This window comes from Lactuca virosa, chromosome 8 (assembly GCF_052849685.1).
Source record: "Lactuca virosa cultivar CGN04683 chromosome 8, Lactuca_virosa_CGN04683_v6, whole genome shotgun sequence".
Classification (NCBI taxonomy): domain Eukaryota; kingdom Viridiplantae; phylum Streptophyta; class Magnoliopsida; order Asterales; family Asteraceae; genus Lactuca; species Lactuca virosa.
In genome coordinates this window covers 350,926,006-350,949,070 of record NC_136433.1, presented here as the reverse complement: position 1 = coordinate 350,949,070, position 23,065 = coordinate 350,926,006, and positions in this window count along the sequence as shown.

The following is a 23,065-nucleotide window of genomic DNA, read 5'->3' as shown; positions in this document are numbered from 1 at the left end:
TCTATTTTCCTCCGACGAAACCTAGTATTATTACCACTAGATTTTAGTCTAATATTTACCGTGACTAATTATTGGTCTTAGCATTATTATTATTATATAAGCGTTTGAACAATATTTTCCAACCACTATGTACAGACAGGGGCCAGACATAAAACATCGGAGGGCTGGAACATTTTGGCATGTAGCACTTCTGAAATCCAACAACCCTATGCGGCCCTTTAAACCAGATTCCACATAGCGCGAGTGGTTAAAACGATATTATAATGACACTTATTAAACTCATAATAATAGCTCAAATACTCGTTATAAGTTCCTAATAACATTACTATATTGAAACATAAGTTATACTAAAGATAGGTTAGGCGTAGCTCACTTACAGCGAGTTTTCTCGAAAACCGGGCTTCGCTGGAGTAGCGTTCCCAAGCCGAAAGGCTCTTTTCTTGGGGCTTCGGGAGCCTCGGGGCTTCCTTCGGGTGCTAGGGGTTTACCTAGGCTTAGGGGGGGTTAGGGGTTTAGAGAGAGAAACTAGAGAGAGAAAGTGAAGTTGGGAAGGTGTGAAGAATGAGGGAACCCGGCACCTCTATTTATAGGCTGGAATCCTGCTCTACTCGTCGAGTAGGAGGCCACGTCACCCGATTCAGCCACGTCACCCGATTTCGCACAGCACCCTACCGACTTCTAAACCCCGTAACTTTCTCATACGAGCTCCGTTTTTGACATTATTTATATCCACACGTAGGTAAACACAAGATCTACAACTTTCATTTAGACTCCGTCGGCTAATTCTCGACCGATCTTAAATTTAACAGTAGGAGGAGATTAGACTGTTAAATGACCGCGAAGAATTCGTAACTCCTTCATACGGACTCCGTTTTCGTCTGTCTTTTTATCGTTGAGTTCCTATTAATGAGATATTCAACTCTCATTTAGGTTGCATAGGCCAAAAACCGATCGAACTAAAATTCGAGTTTTGGGCCGTGCACTACTATGCCAAATCTTAGAAAATTCATAACTTCCTCATACGAAGTCAGATTTGGACGTTATATTTTTGTATGTTCTCAGTTTAACATATAATACAACTTTTATTTAGATCACTAAGGCTAAAAAGTCCTCTATTGTGAATTCACTATTTACATCTCCCGGTGCCGTGTCGGTTTTGCCGAAAAACTTCAACGGGCCATAACTTCTTCGTTATAACTCGGATTTCGGCGTTCTTTATATGTACGGAACCCTTGTAACATATACTACCACTTGGTTAAAATTATTCCTTCTAAGTAATTTTCCATCAAAAACTCATTTTTGATGCCTATTGTCTCCAAATTGACTAGCCCGGATCTACGGGCGTTACATTATGTTGGTCGGAAAACCAAGAAAAGGCCACCACCACCGTGAGGTGGTGGCTGGCACCAAGTGCCACCGCCGACCACCACAAGGGTGGTTGTGTGTGTGTAATTATATTTGAGTGTATGTGTTTATTTGTGGTTATTTCATTGTAAAATGTAATTATGAATTGGAATAATGAAAAGAAACCCTAACCACCACCATGAGGTGGTGGCTGCTGCGTCCTGTCGCCACCAGTCGTCGTGTTGGGTGGCGGTGTGCTTGTTGTGTTTGATTAGTTGGGATTTTTGGACAAAGGGACTAAAACCCTAATGGGCCTAAGGAAACCCAATTGGGCTTAAAGATCTAGTTTTGGGCCTATTGGGCTATGATTGGGTTGGAAACCTTAATTAGGGATTAGAAAACCCTAATATTGGATATTTGGATTTGGACTTATCGGGACCCGCATTTTGGACCATTGGAGTGAAGTGATGACTCAAGCCCAATTTCATTGTATGTTTGGACTTAATGGATTAAGTCCTTAATGGATTAAGTCCATAATGGGTTAAGTAGGAACACTTAACCCTAATCGTCATTTTATGTGAAAAACCCTAATTGGGCCTGGATTCTTGTTGGGCCACTTATTGGACTAAGCTGCGGTGGGCCTTTGTGGGCCAATTGGGAACCCATTTATGGGCTAAGGGAAATTATTGGGCTTCAGGATAATACCCATTACAAAGGCTTGGGCCCAATTTGGAAAATTGGGCCATAGGTGGGCCATGATTGGGCCTTGAGGATTATTAGCTATTAGGCCATCAGAATGCCAATTGTTTGGGCTAGAATAATTGGTTGGGCCTTAAAATAAGTCCATGTAGAGGTTTGGGCCCAATTTGGAAAATTGGGCCATATGTTGGGCTTTGGCCCATTACTTGTCTATTGGGCCTTTGGTGTGTGAGTTGGACCTTGGGCTTGGAACCCAATTATTAATTGGGTGTCATTTTGATGTTGACAGTTCGGGAATCTGTCAACCAGCAATGGGAGTTTTATCCACGGGACTTTAGCAGTGCCAGGTGAGTCTTCTCACCATACCAATGGGTCTAAGGCACCAATGTCGACCCATTTTGTGGGGATGTGTGGTATACTTATTGTGTAGAGTTATGTGGTACACTAGTTGATGTACTGATATGTGGTATGCTAGTCGATTATATGCTTTATGCTATGCTATACTATTTGTTATGCGATATTTGCATGAAAGGCCTTAGGGGAGCCCATGGAACTTGGATGTAAGACCATGTGGGGGAGCCCGTGGCTGTCCGGCAGGGAAAGACCATGGGGGGAGCCCATGGCATTTAGGTGTAAGACCATGTGGGGGAGCCCATGTGCAGGGATGCGTGGTAAAGATAGCTTTTGTAGCTAATATGTTATGCGGTAGAGATAGCTTTTGTGGCTAACATGATATGTGGTAGAGATAGCTTTTATAGCTAATGTGTTATGTGTTAGAGATAGCTTTTATATGATATGTGGTATGCGGTAGAGATAGCTTTTAAAGCTAATATGTTATGTGTTATGTGGATTGTGTGTGGGGTATGCTCCGGGGGACTCACTAAGATTTGTGCTTACGGTTTACAGTTTTGATTTCAGGTTTCATCGATTTGGAAATGAAGGGCTCGGATTGATCGCAGTGCACACACCTATGATTTCCGCATTGATTGATCTTGGGATGAACTCTGATAAATGTTTTACTTAATGATGACTTGAAGTGGTTGAAATAAATGGTATCAATGTGTTAGCTATATTAAAAATAAAATTTTTACCCTTGATTTTTTGGTCGTTACACATGAGCTACCTTACTCTTCTCAAATGAGTTAAGAGTTTCTTGCCTGGTCCAAATATAGCTCCAAAAGCAGTGAGCTCCGTAACAAAAGCGTAGCGAGCCGCGGTAGCCTATTAAGTTTTTCACCTGCATCGTACCGTACTATGGGAGGGGTCTGTACCTCTTTTAGATAGAGCCCCGTACATTTCGTTTCTTGAAACCAATCTTTTTCACCAAATATTCTTACACGATCACACACAATGACATATGCCCAAGAGATCCTTGGTTCGAACCAACTAGGATTTAGGTATGTACAAAGTATGTGTTTATGATCCGGATTCATGAGACTGTGATGATGGTGAAACCCCACATTTCGAAATCTTTAAGGAATTGACGGTGAACTTTTGTTCAAGAATGTAACAAAACATTTGTTTCAATACCTCACTTCGATATTCAAAATCATATTCTTTCGTTTTGCTTGGTCTTGCTAAAATGTTCGAAACTCGCGACATTTTTACCTAACAAGATCCAAGACTATTTTTTTTGGAATATGATTTCAATTCTGAATATCAGTTCGATACTTCGTTACTTCATATACTTTTCCAAAGCATACTTGTCACTGACTACATTGGTCAAACAAGTAATTTTGTTTACATTTTATCACACTTATTTTGAGTTGTGATTGTTCGATTATATGTCTAAGCCCATAACTATTATGGTATGTACTCGACCCGAGAGTAGCATGGTCCATTTGGGTTGCATAACATCAGGACAATTTGTTAGGATGGACTTTTGAGAAGAGGTTATACATGATTTATTAATATATTATAAGTTCTAATATATTAATATGAAATCATATGATTTAATTAGTATTGATCAAGAATTAGTTTGTAATTAATTTAGTGATCAAAAGAGATTAATTAAATCTATGGGGACTAATTATGGTAATTGGTTATATTTATATGTGTTGGACTTATGATCCATATTGGACTAAGTTTATGTATGGATACATAAAGAGTTGAGCCACATGAACAATAGATCATAAAACCCATGGGTATGGATTTTGGTTATACCCACGACTCTTGGAATCCTACATATAAATATAAGCTCCATAACCTAAAAACGATACTTCTAGTTCTTGGAGTTCATGGATGTGTTTTTGGTGCATAGAAATTCTCTCTCAATAGTCACCTTGTCCTAGATGAGTTGTGATTCCATTTGAGGTGCAACACTTGGGGGCATTAAGTTCTTAAAGGCCAAAGTCTTCCTAGCAACATCAACAACATCAAGAGGGATGTCTAAATTTGTCTTATTATACATATGTTATTTGTATGCTAGTTCTAGGCTTAAAGCTTTGGAAACCATATGCATGTATAATTAGAGAAAACATAGATCCAAGGCATTTAGGGTTGTATGTGTACCATAGGATGTTGTAGTATACTAAAACCCAACAGTGGTATCAGAGCCATGGGTTGTTTTCTATTATACTTGATGTTTTATAGGGTTTCAAAGTGAAAAAATCGAATTTTCTGCACTCTGACAGCAGAACTCGCCGAGTCCAGTGCTTAACTCGACGAGTTGCATGGTTTTTGCCTTGGACTCTCCGAGTTGGATGACTGACTCGTCGAGTCCACTCAAAAATTTGACCAAATCAACGAGTCATCTCATGCACTCGACGAGTTCGCTGTCCTGGATGCAGATTTTCGAGTTTTTTTGGCCTGTTTTGGATCAGGATCATTACCACAAAATGTTTTTGTCCATAAATTTTGATTTTGATGCCATGGGAATGTTGGGTTATGAGCATTCTAACACTCCTAAGTGTACATGCAACCCTAAATACCTTGGATCTATGTTTTCTCTATTATACATACAATTATGAACATCCAAGGTATTATCCTAATCTAGCATACAAAATAATAAATATAACAAGATAGAATACATACCTCTTTGATGTAGAATGTCTTCATGAAGATTGAGTGCCTAGTGCCCCAAGTGTGACACCTCAAATGGTTCACACAACACCAAATACACTTGGAATAACTTGAGAGAAACTTGAACACTCCTTGAAATCGTCTAGCCCTCACACTCACACATTAGTGCACGATTTCTTGAGCCATGTGATTCTTTTATATGGTGGCTATTAGGGTTACACCATGTAACTCATAACTTTACCCATTCCTTATACTCCATGGATTTTAACCTCCATGGAGTATCCATGGGTCACCCCATGGACTTAGTCCAACATAAGGAATCTTGGATCACAAGCCCATATATATAAGAATGAATGATTTACACAATCAACTCATATATTTAATTAGTCTCCTTTTGATCACTTAATTAATTCCAAATTAATTCTTGATCAATACTAATTAAATAACCTTATTAATATATTAGAACTTATAATATATTAACCAACCTTAAGTGTTATTTCTCTCATTATAGTCTATCCAAATGCATGATGCCATGCAACCCAAATGGACCATGTCGGGTCGGGTCAAGTCTTACCAACTATAGTTATGGACTTAGACATTAATCCAACAGTCTCCCACTTGGATAAGTCTAAAACTATTATTGCGTATGACTTCAGGAACCGATCAGCAATCGTAGCTCTCAAAAGCTTCTGTCGAACTCTGACCTTGTCGATGAACTCTGACCTTTATCAATGACTTGTCCATTAGATAAGGGATCATATATTCCTCCATTCTAGATATCATATGGACTGAGACATGGATTATCAATCATTCTCTCTGTCCATTTGTTGTTTCTCGATTTTCGATTCATGATGACTGACTGATTGAACAAATCAAATCAGTCCTGGCTTGGCCAAGCACTCACATTTATCATCTTCAAATCATCGAGGGGCCCATAGATATCGCTTTTATCCCGAAGGTAAAAGGAATGGATAAACTTCGACTCATATGGCTTGTTCTACTACTTGTTGAATCATACACAAAGGCACGTTGTATAACATCGAGTTACCAATGCGTTTTCGTGCAATCAATGTATAACCAACTCATAGTAACAACTCATATCTCTAGGTTTGAAGATTATAAGATATTATCGTCTCATGATCACTCGTGATAAAATCCATGAAGTGATTCAAATGAGCGCGCGTTGAATCCAATACTCAGAACTTATGAGCACTCATGAGTGTTGTAGCACCACTTTGTCCACCAACTTGGACCTCTACAAACCAACCCATGACAGTCTTGATTCATATCTACTTCCAACATATGACCGACTGTGGATGGTTTGAATAACTTAATCATTCAGGAAGAGCGACTTAGTTATTCTGGAAGTCAAAACATGCAAAGTGAAACACAAGAATAAATGAATCAAATATGGTATCAAACCCTATGAATATAAATAAACACTTTTATTTATCACCATACTGATTACTCATTATTCATTGTTTCGGTTTTATCAACTTTATACTTGAATTTAAAACAATAGTTGTCCCATGCTCCAAGCATGTACACTATGTTTTCTAAACACTAGTCATGCCATACACCAAGTATGCATACTATGTTTGTCTATGATCTTTACTTTGTAAAATAGATCAATTGAACATCACTCCAATGATCCTCTTTTCACAGTCCCAAATCCTTACTGCAAATGCAAGAATTCCAAATTCATGCCATTTACTGAAATCTGTTAGATTTTAAACTTATATGCATTGATCCTCTTAATGATTATGCACGAAGTCAGAAAGACTTGACAACAATCATTACAGAGCATTCCAAAGGAGATCAGCTCCTTGGAAACATTCTTCTTTCATTAAGTTTCCTAATCTTACACAGATTGAATAATTTCTAACTTTGAAACATTTCCATATTCCATTTTGACTATCACTTCTGAACAAGAGTTGCCTCCTTACAGATTATGTCAATATGGTCCTTCCAGAATTAACATTATACTTCCAACTGTCCTTGAGCAACCAATCTTTGGTAAACCTTAGATTGTCCTTGACAATTGCTTAATCATTTTAGTCATATCCAATTCTAGACCTTTTCCCTTCATAATGCCCCAGGCATTTGGAAAATTTTAGAAAGGATGAATATAGCACATGTAATCGATCCTCTATCTGAAGCATATGGGACACGATTCATGATGTCTCACATAAAGACTAAACCAGTCTTTTGCTATAATATTTCCATTTCAATTTGCCAAGTTCTCAAAATTCAGATTATGAAAAAGGGATGCCGTAATCATAATCGAATTTTAGAACGCAAATAATGGACCCATATATAGAATTTCCTTATGTTGAGCCATTCCAACATGAAATTCATATATATATCCTTGATTAAATACGATTAAAATCTCAATCTAAGCTTTTAGAATTGAAATGAAGTATAATTTCCTCTCCCTTAATTATAGCAAAACAACTTTTTCAACCCCTGCAACCTCACGAATTGAAACTTTTGTTTTCTATAATTAACATTGCTAACTTGCAACCTTTATCATAATTATCATGCTCCCACTAACATGATGATTATTAGCATAACACTTATGCTCCCACTAGCTTTGACATGTACTCAGAAATCAGCTGACTTTCTTACCAAAGTTCAGATTTCTGATACTAGATTGTTTTGATAAAACTTTATCAAAATCATACACCTCTCTTAGATAGCTCACATGTGTGTCTAAACAATTTTAGAACTATGAAAAGGGATGCCGTAATCATAGTCTCAATTGTTTAGACCTTTGCCACTTCTCACAAGTCCATGTTAGTGTGCCGGTAAACCACACACGCTCCACTAACGACTTTGAGAATGCAAATATCACAATTGCTATCTAGCTAAAATCTACTTAGTGAAATTGTTTCCTCACCATCATTTTCATGAATCGGAGAGAAACCTTATGACACTTAGATTTAATAGTGTATGTGTTCTTATCCATGTGATTTTGTCAAAACCATAATCACAAGACAAGGTTAGTGACAAATCCAAACTCATATTGATTAAACTTGTGCAATCTTAAATTCTTGCCATTTGGCAGCTCAGGTGCCTGCCATTGCTTCCAAGTAGTTGTGCAACCAATTGAGAACTCTCAGAACTCCTATGCCAAGCCAACATGAATAGGCACAAATATTTCAACACGATATGTTATAAACCTCAAGTCGTGTGCTAGTGAAGGACTTTAGGTTTTATTCTTGATTAAGCCTTGAAACTTTCAAGAGCTTTAAGACTCCCACTGTCCTCTTGACATATAAGACTCCCTTGTCAAATATTCAAGAGATAGTGCGGATTCTTTATCAAGACTAACACTTTACACAATTGGCCTAAGTTGGTCTCTGTTTTATCCAAAACATCACAACTTACCAATTTCAAATGTACAAGAGTAGATAACCTTTTACTCTTACATTTGACTAGTGTTAACAAACCCTCTTTAAGATATGTCACTCAAGTTACAATCTTGGAGTATGACTCTAAGAATTGTTTTGGAACGAAGTATGACTCATCTTTTTGATTTAACCATTTTAACAATTCATGACTCCTCTTCTTAGTCATAAGAATGCACTAAGATGACTTTAGAGGACCAATTGTGATATGGTATCTTAATCATTAAGATGATCATAAACATGATACTAAAGTACTCTCCCATCTTTTCAGATTTGAGAAACTTTTATCTTTCTGCCATACTTTGATTCTTCTTATTCGTTCTGTCTCACATTGAAACTTCTCCAATGCTACAGACTTATACTTAAACTTATAAGTATAACCATATTTACTGAACTTAAGTAAATCATGACGAATAGTCTTCTTGATCTTTTGTGGTGGACTTGACCAGTGCACAAGAATGTGTACTCGATCCCTTAGTCCTTTCCTTATTCACATAAGGAATTAGTCTTAATTTTCCAAGCTGAAAGTTCTCATTCATCATACTATACAACTTGCATGATTCCAAGTTTCGGTCCAATTGAACCTTGGGTGATGAGAATCTTTCCTTATTTGGTAATATTAGACACTACCACAACCGAAAGAATCAAATCCATTTTTCCAATATTGCTATCAATGGAATCTTATAAGCAACAACTTTTCACAAATGCCATTGTAAGGATACTTAAAATAAATAAAATCAAAACCTTTTTCTTTTATTTTAAAACTTTGCGGAAAAACTTATCCTTACAATCCATATGAAAACCTTGTTGTTATCTATTCCTAAGCAATATAAATATCATAACTCTTAAGTAATAGCCCAAAATTCTGATCACCGAACCATGCGATTGAAATCCATCTTCGCGATCAGAATCAGCATGTACTTAATAGAGTTAGACAATGGACTTTACCTGAAGTAGAGCCAAACTTATTGACTTTAACATCCTTAGGTAAATTTGGCAGCTTCGTAACCAATGCCCCTTCCTTTGGCAATAGTTACCTATGGACCCTTGATAATGGGACTATCTCAGACTTCGCCTCTCTCTTTACCATTTGGTCAACCGAGTTGACTATGGCCGATCCCTTTCCATTGGGAAGAGAGAGCTTTACTGGATATCCAATGTCATCATTGTCAATGTCCATAGCGTTTTAGGAAGTTGATCTTAGCAAATAGATAAGATCATTAAGGGTCTTGTCTTAGTATGTTTCATAGGATTCCCAAAAGAACTCACTATGTGACTTAGAAAGTAGTTGAGCCACCAACTTTCTCAAAACTTTGACACCCAACTCTCCCGGCTTGTCAATATGTGACTACATCTCCAAGATGTGATCACACCTAGACCTTGACTTGCCAATAGGGCTTGAGTGACCTTAAACTATTTAGGAACTTGTGGGTTAGGGAGAATAATTGGAGGAGGTGAAAGAAGTATGATATCCATGGGACATCATCTTCATTTAGGAAAGCTTGTTTCAAGAGATTTGGGAAGATCATAAATGTCTAGACCAGACATCTTTTTGGGAGATATTCAAGATAGTTGATTTAAAGTCCTTAATATGACACCCAATATGAAATATTAAGGCTAGGACCCAACAAACTATTTTATAACTTAGAAGAGGGATGCCGTAATCCAAGCTATAAAATATTTGAAGGTAGGTGAATGACGATTCACCAATTTCCACCATGAAAAATGAAATAATTTATTAGGTTTTAATTGTATTTGAAAGTCCTAGATCTTTGAGATTCATTGAATTGTTCAAAGGCATGTTTCAATCTCGAGTGTGCCCTTCAGGTTTTGTGACTGGGATGCCGAGGATCACAAAACAAGGTGTGAATAACCATGCAAATATACTTGGTACCCTTAATATTTACCCCTTAATCAGTGTGCTGGTTAACCACACACGCTCCACCGATACTATGATAAATATTAAGTTACCCTTTGCCTACCTTGTTAAGTCCAGGTTAGTGTGCCGGTAAACCACACACGCTCCACGAACGACTTAAGCAAAGTGCAAAGTGTAATTTCATGGGTTAGCACCAAATTCACATTTTCCTAAGTAACTAAGATTGGGTATTAATAAGAGTTTAGTTACTTAGTATTTATCATTAATACTTTTAATGAAAGGAGAATTATAGTCCTTGTCCTACCCGTTCGGCTAACGACCCTCCACCAGTCAAGGAAGCGGTGGGTGAGAGTGGACACCCATTAAACTGCCATTTTATAGGCAGTAACCTTATACCCCCCTTATAGACCGGCTTCGTGAATGAGGCCTACTAACGGTAAGACTGACTTTACTCTTATACATATATATATATAAATATTATTAACTTATAGTATTATAAAGTATAAGGGTTGAATTTTAACTTTTAAAATTCTAAGGGCTAACTTGGAATTAAAGTATTCATAAGTGAAAACTTTTCAAATTCCAAAACTTGAGGGCAAGTTTTGAAACTATTCAAAACTAATTAATTCCATAACTTATGAGTTTAAAGTAGTTTTAATTAAAAAAAAAAACTCTTCAAGTTCCATAACTTGAGGACAAGTTATGGAAGACTTTAAACTAATTAATAAAAAAATAATAACTTTTTTTTATTGTAACTTATGGAACTAATTAAGGTTACACTTTTTTTTTTAATTTAATGAAGAGACTCTTGAACCTCCATAACTTGAGGACAAGTTATGGAGTCATAAAACCATTTAATTAGAACTAGACTCTTCATTTTGTAACCTTTGCCAACTTTTATGAGTTTTATGATTCTTAAATGTGACTTTTCATATAACTTGAGGACAAGTTACAAAAACACACTTTGGAATCAACTCTTAGATTAAAATGGATTGAAAACAACTATTTCACACAACTTTTCTATTAATCTAAGAACCTCATAAGAACAAGATAATTCAAATCATCAATCTTCAAGAAATTAGCATGAACATACAAACTAATACAAATCTTGAAATTATGACAATTATCTTAGAAATTGGATTAGCATGAACATTACCACATCAAAAACAAGTTTATAAGTCCAAAAACATCTTAGGGTAATGTTCCTAGTCCAATTCCAGCCAAAACAATCGAATATATGCATCCAACTCGATTTTTCAGCTACTTTTGCAAGTATAACAAGAAAACAAGCCTAGGCTCTGATACCACTGTTGGGTTATGAGCATTCTAACACTCCTAAGTGTACATGCAACCCTAAATACCTTGGATCTATGTTTTCTCTATTATACATACAATTATGAACATCCAAGGTATTATCATAATCTAGCATACAAAATAATAAATATAACAAGATAGAATACATACCTCTTTGATGTAGAATGTCTTCATGAAGCTTGAGTGCCTAGTGCCCCAAGTGTGACACCTCAAATGGTTCACACAACACCAAATACACTTGGAATAACTTGAGAGAAACTTGAACACTCCTTGAAATCGTCTAGCCCTCACACTCACACATTAGTGCACGATTTCTTGAGCCATGTGATTCTTTTATATGGTGGCTATTAGGGTTACACCATGTAACTCATAACTTTACCCATTCCTTATGCTCCATGGATTTTAACCTCCATGGAGTATCCATGGGTCACCCCATGGACTTAGTCCAACATAAGGAATCTTGGATCACAAGCCCACATATATAAGAATGAATGATTTACACAATCAACCCATATATTTAATTAGTCTCCTTTTGATCACTTAATTAATTCCAAATTAATTCTTGATCAATACTAATTAAATAACCTTATTAATATATTAGAATTTATAATATATTAACCAACCTTAAGTGTTATTTCTCTCATTATAGTTTATCCAAATGCATGATGCCATGCAACCCAAATGGACCATGTCGGGTCGGGTCAAGTCTTACCAATTATAGTTATGGACTTAGACATTAATCCAACAGTGAATGATTATCCTCATCCAAATAAAGGATAATTGTCAAAGTTTCAAGATTTGTGTTAGTTTATGTGATTAGCTAAGTTCTTGAAAATAGTTGATGTGAATTATCTTTACTTATGAGTTTGATCTAGATCATAGATAAAATTATTTGATTATTGTGTTAATTGGAATAATTGATATTAATGGTTTTTATGAACTCCATAACTTGTCCTCAAGTTATGGAAAATGAAGAGTTTTTCTTTTAAAAGATTCATTAAAGTTCATAGGTTATGAAAAATGAAAGGTCTTGTTTTTAAATGTCATCATAAAATAGTTTTATGTCTTCCATAACTTGTCCTCAAGTTATGGAACTTGAAAAGTCTTCCATAAAAACCATATTAAACTCATAAGTTATGGAAACCAAAAGTTTTTGAATTGTTCAAAACTTGCCCTCAAGTTTTGGAATTTGTAAAGTTACCCCCCCCCCCCCCATGTATACTTTAATTCCAACCCTTAGAATTTTAAATGTTTAAAATTCAACCCTTATACAATTATAATATTATAGGTTTAATATTTATATATATGTATAAGAGTAAGTCAGTCTTACTGTTAGTAGGCCTCATTCACGAAGCCGGTCTATAAGGGGGGGTATAAGGTTACTGCCTACAAAATGGCAGTTTAATGGGTGTCCTTTCTCACCCATCGCTTCCTTGACTGCTGGAGGGTCGTTAGCCGAATGGGTAGGACAGGACATTACTTCTCCCTTCATTAAAAGTATAATGGTAAATACTAAGTAACTAAACTTTATTAAATTCCCAATCTTGGTTACTTTAGGAAAATGTGAATTTGGTGCTAACCTATGAAATTGCACTTTGCACATTGTTAAGTCGTTAGTGGAGCGTGTGTGGTTAACCAGCACAGTAATCTGGGACTGACAATGTGTGGCAAAGGGTAGCTTGATGTTAATCATAGATCAATGGAGCGTGTGTAGTTAACCGGCACATTGATTAGGTGGTTGTAACATTAAGTGTACCAAGTTAATTTGCATGGTTATTCACTCCTTGTTTGTGATCCTCGGCATCCCAGTCACAAACTTGAAGGGCACAATCGAGATTTAAATATGCCATTGAATAGTTCAATGAATCTCAAAAGATCTAGGAGTTTCAATTCATCTAAAACCTAATGTCAAATTTTGTTTTTCATGGTGGAAATTGGTAAATCGTCATTTACCTACCTTCAAATATTTTGTAGCTTGGATTACCGCATCCCTCTTCCAAGTTATAAAATATTGTGTTGGGTCCTAGCCTTAATATTTCATATTGGGTGTTATATTATGGGCTTAAATCAACTAAACTTGAATTTCTCCCTCATAGATGTCTAGTTATGACAACTATGGCCTTCCTTATCCTTTTGGATAAAGCTTTCCTAATGAATATGATATCCTAAATGGCAATCAATGTGAAAGATTAATCCCTTTGTTGTGCATTAATGGGACTGGAAATCATACTTCAATTACTCCACCTCCTCCAATTGTTCTCCCTAACCCACAAGTTCTTGAAAAGTTCAAGGTCACTCAACCCCTATTGGCAAGCAGTGTTTATATGTACTCTCATCTTGAAGATGAAGTCTCATATTGACAAGCTGGGAGAGTTGGGTGTCGAAGTCTCAAGGACGTTGGCTGTTGACTGGGTTCTTCAATCACTTCCTAAGTCATATAGTGAGTTCCTTAAGGACTACTATGTGACAGACCACGACATGCCTTTTAATGATCTTACTTATTTGCTTGTTGTTGCTTAATCAACAATGATTTGGAGCACTAGTAAGGCAAATTTGATTGGAAGATCTACTTCCCAAACTTGCATGGACATTGACAATGGAAATATTGGAAGTCCAGAAAAGTCTTCTCTTCCCAATGGAAAGGGATCGGCCATAGTCAACCCGGTTGAACAAATGGTAAAGAGAAAGGCTAAGTCTGAGATAGTCCCATGTACCATTACTAAAGAGTTCATATGTTTCTATTGCCAAAAGAAGGGGCATTAGTTGCGAAGCTACATTATTTACCTGAAAGTTCACTAGGATGGTAAAAGTCAAAAATTTTGACTATGCTTCAGGTAAAGTCCCCTATCTAACTCTATTAAATTCCTATTTGGAGATTCTTATTACATGATGTGACTAGGTCGCATTTTGATGTTTTGTAGAATCGGTAAAAGGAGATGGACCTTAGAAGAAGAGTATGCTGAATCTGATCGCGAAGATGGATTTCAATCGCATGATTCGAAGATCAAAATTTTGAGCTGCTGCTTAAGAGTTATGATACATTGCTTAGGAATAGATAACAACATAGTTTTCATATGTATTTTCATTGTAAGGATAAGTTTATCCGCAATTTTAAAATAAAAGGACAATTTTGATTTTGTTTATTTTAGGTATCCTTACAATGGCATTTGTGAAAAATTGTTGTTTATATGATTCCATTGATAGCAATATTGGAAAATGGATTTGATTCTTTCGTTTGTGGTAGTGTCATAATTTACCAAATAAGGAAAGATTCTCATCACACAAGTTTCAGTTGGATAGAAACTTGGAATCATGCAACCTGTATTGTATGATGAATGAGAATTTTCATCTTTGGGAAATTAAGACTAATTCCTTGTTCACATGTATATGTGAGTCAATAAAAAGAACTAGGAGATCGGGTACACTTGGTTGTGCGCTAATCAGGTCCACCACAAAGAACGATAAGGCTATTCGTCATGATTTACTAAAGTTTAGTAAATATGGTTGTGCTTACAGGTTTAAGTATAATTCTGAAACATTGGAAAAGTTTCAATGTATGGCAGGACGAATGAGAAGAATCAAATTAGGCAGAAAGATAAAAGTTTCTCCAATCTGAAAAGATGGGAGAGTGCTTCAGTATCATGTTTTATGATCATCTTAATGATTATGAAAAAACCATATCACAATCGATCCTCTAAGGACATCTTGGTGCATTTATTTGGCTAAGAAGAGGAATCGTGGATTGTTGAAATGGTTAAATCAAGAAGATGAATCATACTTCGTTCCAAAATTGAGTCTTAGAGTAACACTCCACGATCGAGCCTTCAGTGACATAATGTTAATAAGGTTTAAAACACTTATCAAATGTAGAGTAAAATGTTTTCTACACTTATACATTTGAAATTGGTGAGTTGTGATGTTTTGGATAAAACAAAGACCAACTAAGGCCAATTGTGTGAATTGTTTGTCTTGATAAGAATCCGCACTAACTCTTGAATATTTGCTTTGTCAAGGAATGAATCTTGACAAGAGAATCTTATATGTCAAGAGGTCAGTGGGAGTCTTAAAGATCTTGAAAAGTTTCAAGAACTAATCAAGGGTATTGTTTATCACTAGCACACGACTTGAGGTTTATAACGTATCGTGTTGAGATATTCTTGTTTATGTGCCCATTCCAGTTAAAGTTGACTATGCATATGAGTTCTATGAGTTCTCAGTTGTTTGCATAACTACTTTGAAGAAATGGTAGGCCCTTGTGCGGCCAGGTGGCAAGAAGTTAATATTGAACAAGTTTAGTCCATATGAGTTTGGATTTCTCACTAACCTCCTCTTGTGGTTATGTTTTTGACAAATTCACATGGACAGGAAAACATACACCATAAAATCTAAGTGTCATAAGGTTTCTCTTCGATTCATGAAAATTATGGTGAGGAAACGCTTTCACTAAGTATATTTTAAGGAAATAGAAATTGTGATATTTGCATTCTCAAATTCAATTATGATTACGACATCCCTTTTCATAATTCGAATTGTGAGCATTGGCAAAGGTCTAAACATTATGATTACGGCATCCCTCTTCATAATTGTTTAGACACACATGTGAGCTATCTAAAGAAAGGTGTATGATTTTGGGAAGCTTAGATAAAGTCTTATCGAAGCATCTTGTATCAAAAATCTGAACTTTGGTAAGAAAGTCAACAAAGTGTTGATTTCTAGAAGTCCAGCTGATTTCTGAGTACATGTCAAAGCTAGTGGGAGCATAAGTGTTATGCTAATAAGGATGTAATTATTATGCTAGTGGGAGCATAATCAATTATGGTGAATGTTGCAAGTTAGCATTGTTAATTATAGAAAACAAAGGTTTCAATTTGCAAAGTTGCAGGGTTTGAAAAGTTGTTTTGCTATAATTAAGGGAGAGGAAATTATACTTCATTCCAATTCTAAAAGCTTAAATTGAGATTTTAATCAAATTTAGTCAATTATATATATGAATGTTATGTTGGAATGGTTCAACATAAGGAAATTCGATATATGGAAATATTAATTGCGTTCCCAATATTCGATTATGATTACGTCATCCCTCTTCATAGTCCGAATTTTGAGAACGTGGCTAATAGAAAAAATTATACCAAAAGAATGGTCTAGGATCATGTCTGTATGTGAGACATTATGAATCGTATCCCATATGTTTCGGGTATAGGATCGATTGCATATGCTATAATATTTCTATGTGTTCTGAATTTTCCAAATGCCTAGGGCATTAAGAGGGAAAAAGGACCAGAACTGTATATGACTAAAATGATTAAGCAATTATCGAGGACAATTTGACGCTTACCAAAGATTTGTTACTCATGGACAGTTGGAAGTATAGTGTTAATTTTGGAAGGACCATATTGACATATTCTGAAAAGAGGCAACTCTTGTTCAGAAGTGATAATCAAAATGGGAATATGGAAATGTTTCCATAGGTGGAAGTTATTCATTAAATTTGTGTAAGATTAGAAAACTTAATGCAAGAAGGATGTTCAAAGGAATGTACTTTGAATGTGAGACTTCGTTTCCATGGAATTACTCTCCATTGGAATACTTTGTAATGTTTGTTGCCAAGTCCTTTTGACTTTTGTGCATAGTCGTTACAAGAGGATCATTGCATATAAGTTTAGAATCTAACATATTATAGTAAATGACAAGAATTTGGTGTTCTTACATTTTCGATAAGGATTTGGAATTGTGAAATGAGTATCATTGAAATGTTTTCAATTGATCTATTCCACAAAGTAAGGACCATAGGTAAACATAGTGTGCATGCTTGTAGCATGAGAAAACTATTGTTTTAGTTCAAGTATTAAGTTGATTATTTGAAACATTATACAATGAATAATGAGTAATCAATATGACTCAAAAGTTTTGGGGCCATATAGGATTACTATTATTCTTGTGTTTCACTTTTCATGTTTTGACTTCCCGAATAACTAGGTTATTCAAACCATCCACAATCGATCATACTTTGGAAGTAGGTATTGAGGCAAGACTGTCATGAATGGGTCTGTAGTATGTCTAGGTGTTTTAGACATGGCTGCAGTATTCATGACTGCTCCTGGAATAAGATTCGAGTATTGGATTAAACCCACGCTCATTTGAATCACTTCATGGATTTTATCACGAGTGATCATGAGATGATAATATCTTATATTCTTCAAACAGAGACGTGTGATTTGTAGTTGCGAGTCGGTTGCACATTGACATATGTAAACGCACCAGTAACTTGGATGTTATAAAACATATCGTTGTGTCTAATTTGATGAGTGAGTACAAGCAAGAATTTGGGTAGAAGTTTATCCATTCCTTTTACCCCATGTGGATAAAAGCGATATATGTGGGCCCCTCGATGATTTAGTGATGACAACCCTAAGTGCTCGGTCGGGCCTGGACTGATTTGATTTGTTCAATTAGTCGGTCGTCATAAATCAGAAATCGGGAAACAACAGATGGATAGAGAGAATGATTATGATTCATGTCTCAGTCCATATGATATCTAGAATGGAGGAATATATGATCCCTTATCTAATGGACACGTCATTGACTAGGCCAGAGATCAACAGCGGCTTTTAAGAGCTACGATTGCTAGTCGGGATTTTGGAGTCATATTTGCAATAATAGTTTTAGACTTATCCAAGTGGGAGACTGTTGGATTAGATGTCTAAGCCCATTACTATTATTGGTATGTACTCGACCCGAGAGTAGCATGGTCCATTTGGGTTTCATAACATCAGGACAATTTGTTAGGATGGACTTTTGAGAAGAGGTTATATATGATTTATTAATATATTATAAGTTCTAATATATTAATATGAAATCATATGATTTAATTAGTATTGATCAAGAATTAGTTTGGAATTAATTTAGTGATCAAACAGACTAATTAAATCTATGGGGACTAATTATGATAATTGGTTATATTTATATGTGTTGGGCTTATGATCTATATTGGACTAAGTTTATGTATGGATACATAAAGAGTTGGGCCACATGAACCATGGATCATAAAACCCATGGGTATGGATTTGGGTTATACCCATGACTCTTGGAATCCTACATATAAATATAAGCCCCATAACCTAAAAACGATACTTCTAGTTCTTGGAGTTCATGGAGGTGTTTTTGGTGCATGGAAATTCTCTCTCAAGAGTCACATTTGTCCTAGATGAGTTATGATTCCATTTGAGGTGCAACACTTGGGGCACTAAGTTCTTAAAGGCCAAAGTCTTCCTAGCAACATCAACAACATCAAGAGGTATGTCTAAAACTTGTCTTATTATACATATGTTATTTGTATGCTAGTTGTAGGCTTAAAGCTTTGGAAACCATATGCATGTATAATTAGAGAAAACATAGATCCAGGGCATTTAGGGTTGTATGTGCACCATAGGATGTTGTAGTATACTAAAACCCAACAGTGATATGTAAGAAAATTCATGTCTACCTACGAAGCTTTCCAAAATATTCCCTTCGATACTCCTCTATGAGTATTCGATTGTAATTCACAGGAAAACACACAAGTTGTTCGAAATCTCTCTTGATGTAGAACGAAGTGATCTTTTCCTGGGATCTTACTGCATTTATGTCGATTTTTAATTAACATCACAGATCTAAAAAAATTGATCTCATCCCAATTTTTTTGGCACACATAAGCACACACCGAAATCCTTGAGGTTCCGAGTAATACCAACTCAGGCTGATGATTTCAAAAAGTCTGGAATATGAATTTGCTTCGCAGCCCAAAAGCGAAAGAGCCTAGCCTCCCTATCGAAGGGTTTATGACGGTTCTTATCTTATTGGGGCAAGCGAATAGACTAATTGATGTGACGTTTTGGTTGTTTTGCGGTTTTCAAGGAAAAAGTGATCATCACTTTTTCAGACGTGGCTACTTTTACGGCTACTGGTCTGGTTTTCAAGGAGCCACGTGGCATGCAATTAATGCTTAACCGCTTCAAATTCAAACTTTGGGTTGACGTATAAAAGAATTTTTGGGTCATCTCTTTCCAACTTTACGCGATCAAGCTATCCCCAAATTTTCATATCCTATACGCTCTGTTCTCTCAAAAACTCTCAAAACCTAACAATGGTGGCTACCAATGTTCAAGTTGATCCATCTCAAACAACAGAAGATGTCACTTCTCAACCTCTGATGAAGATTCAAAGTACCAATTGCAGGGTTCAACCAGACGTTAGTCAGTATCCTGAGGAATTGAAGATGTTGATAGTTGCTCTAAATCATTCGGTGTTGTCCACTGTAATGTCATCTTCTTTTACTATTCCTATGACCTGGTTATCCTTGGCAGGATCCACTGTAGTGTTCAACAAAACCAAAAAGGTTGTCGCGTTTTCAACTTACTAATGAGAAGAAGTGCAAATTGACGAAGAGACAATTTGCCCAGATTTTTCAAATTCCTAATGAGGGACCCTTTTATGAAGTGACTAATGAACAAATTGTTCATATGTTCAACGAAATGGGTCACCAACCAGTTCTCACCTGGATGAGTGATTTCAAGAAATCTTCATTGCCTTGTATTTGGAATTTTTTTTTTGGGATATTCCTTCAATGCTTGACTGGTCGAATTGTTGGGTTGCACAAGGCAAATCTTGAGGTGTATGCTATGGTTGCTGGATTGTACTATGATTTACAGGTGGATTATATAACCCAGTTATGGCAGGAGTTTGGAAATAGCATTGGTCACACTAGTGTTGAAAGTGGGATTTCTTGTGCTCGTTACTGGAGCATAATATTGAAGTATGTGTATGAAAAGGAAGGTATTAGTGTTCCTGATGATGAATCTAAGGCTGAATTTTCTTTGTATCAGCATCCTAAGACTGTGGAGGATGATTCCGAAATTTTTCCTAATATTGCAAGGATACCTGATGCAATGCTTCGCAAAGTAGATCCTGCTAATCCAATTCTTGTTGCTTACCTTCAAACTATTAATCCAAATGTTGAAACTGGTGTTTCGTTACCAAATAGTATTGGAGGGACATCAAAGAAAAGCAAATCTTCGAAGAAAGGTACTCAGGCTAGTCCGTCGAAGCCTGTTACTGAGTCTCCACCAAAGAAGGTTAACAAGGCTGGTGTTTCGAAACCTGATTCGGTTCCTATTTAACAGGAAGTTGTTACGCCTGTTCACGCGGAAACTTCTCAATATGCAAAGGCGGTTATGCCTTCGAAGTCGGGTGTTCTTAAGCGAATAAAGAAAATGGCTCACAGACCTCGTCGTTCACCGGAACAGGCTGATGTCGAAATTTCTGAAAAGTCACCATCTTTTACAAAGAGGATTCGTAAGCCTCAACTCAATCGTAAGGGTGTTTCATTTCGTGAGATTCCAACTCCTGTTTCTCCAGCATCTAAGAAGCGAAGAGATCAGGACATGGTGAAGAAGATTCAGAAGAAGAAAAAGAAGGTTATTGATCCTTTGGATGAGGTAGTTCCTGAATCTGATTTTGATAAATCACCTTCTCCAAGACAAGATGATAATTTGGGCTTTCCATCACCTACGAGGGGCTCTCCACTCAAGTCGAATTTCGAGGAGACTGGAGGTCCTGGTAGCAATGTGGAAACATCTAATGTGGACACAACCATCAATCAAGGTGATCCTTCACAAGTATCCACCCCTAAGCAGACTACAATCATACCACCCGAAGTTTCGAATGCCGAATCAGTTTCTGAGGAGGTTCGAACTTCGGGCATCCCTGCGAACATATCTGATATGGACGCAAATGTCAACAAGAGTGATGGGGTGTTGAATAACGAAGCCCAAGGTAAATATAACGTTATTATTTCATCTACTTTTGATACATCTACCGTTGATACCACTACTTCTTTACCACCATTCCATACTCCTATTTCTACTACATTACCTCAATCCACTACTTCACCTACTTTTCAAAATATCATCAATCAACCTGTCACCTCCTTATTTCCATCACAATCTACGGAAGGACCTAAATCAGTTCAAGAGGATGATACTACCGAAGGGGATGATGAAATGGTATCTTTTGTCGACATCCAATTTGATCAAGAAGAAGAGAATATACCATATCATATGCTCATGTATGGTAAGCAGTTCAAAATTCTCAACAGAAAACTCAATTCCTTGTTGCAACTTCAAGCTGATGCTGGAAGTAGAAATCATTTTTTCTGGGATTGAAGTGGATGTGATGCTCAAGGCCTAAGAGCTTCCTTTGAGAAATGAAATAGATCAACTAGACAGGAACAATGAATCCCGTGTAAAGGCTCAGTCTGCTTCTTTCAATCATGAACTTAAGGAGTTGAAAGCAGTTGCAAAAGAAAGGCACATTTTGTTTGCTCAAGATGTCAAAAAGGTTTGTGAGGATGTAAACTTGAAGATTGAGGAACTCAGAGCTGATATGGCAAAGGAGGTTGCAGCTCTTGATCATAATTGTTCATCTCTTCATACAAAGGTGGAAATAATTGTTGATGTTGTTACGAATGTGGTTAAGTGGTATAAATCTTTACTTCCCAAGGTTGATAAGAAGACTCAGGTTGATGTTTAAAGTTTTGGTAAAATTGAAGAGTCATTGGGAAATCTGAAGGAATTAGTTTCGAAGCTTGGGTCTTCATTCCCATCGTTACTCACTCACGAATCATTATCTCAAAAGTTTATGTCTTTGGAGTCTAAAATCAAAGATAAGATGGCTCTGTGGCAAAAGTTCATAAATTTGATGCCAACTGATGCCCCGCCTGTTCGTACACGGGTGTAAGGGGGAGAAAGAGTGAGTGTTGGCATGGGTTCAAAAGCTGATATGGGAGGAAGTGGTTCTTTGAAAGATAGATGTGATGCAAAGGTTTTTGGAAAGGTTATGTCAACTCAAATACCTTCTTCGTTACCTAAGACCACTGTTCCATTATCATCAACAACAACAACAAAGCCCTTAATGAAAGGTATTGTGATTGGATATGGTGTTGGAGGATCAAGTTCGTCTAAACCACCTCCTTCATGAGAAGAAATGAAAGGGGAAGGGAAATGTGTCTTAACTGAACCTACTGCCGAAGAGAAGAAGGCTGCCTTGGAAAAAGAAATGGAAAAGCAAAGACAAATTCAAAGCATTCTTTGTCAAAGGAAAAATGACCCACCAGGCCTTGAGAAGGGAGATCGTACTAAGCACTATTGTTACGAAACTATTGTAGCTACGGTATTATATAGGGAAATGCGTTATTTTCAAAAGATTCCCAAGAAGAGTTATTCTACTGAAAACTCTAACTTCAATCAATTAGACTTCCCAATTAATGAAATGATGTTCAAGGCTTCTCAATATCAGGTTGTTGACATATTTCAAGATAAAGAAGAATTCATGAGGTTGAAGCTTCGATTCCACGTTGTTCTTG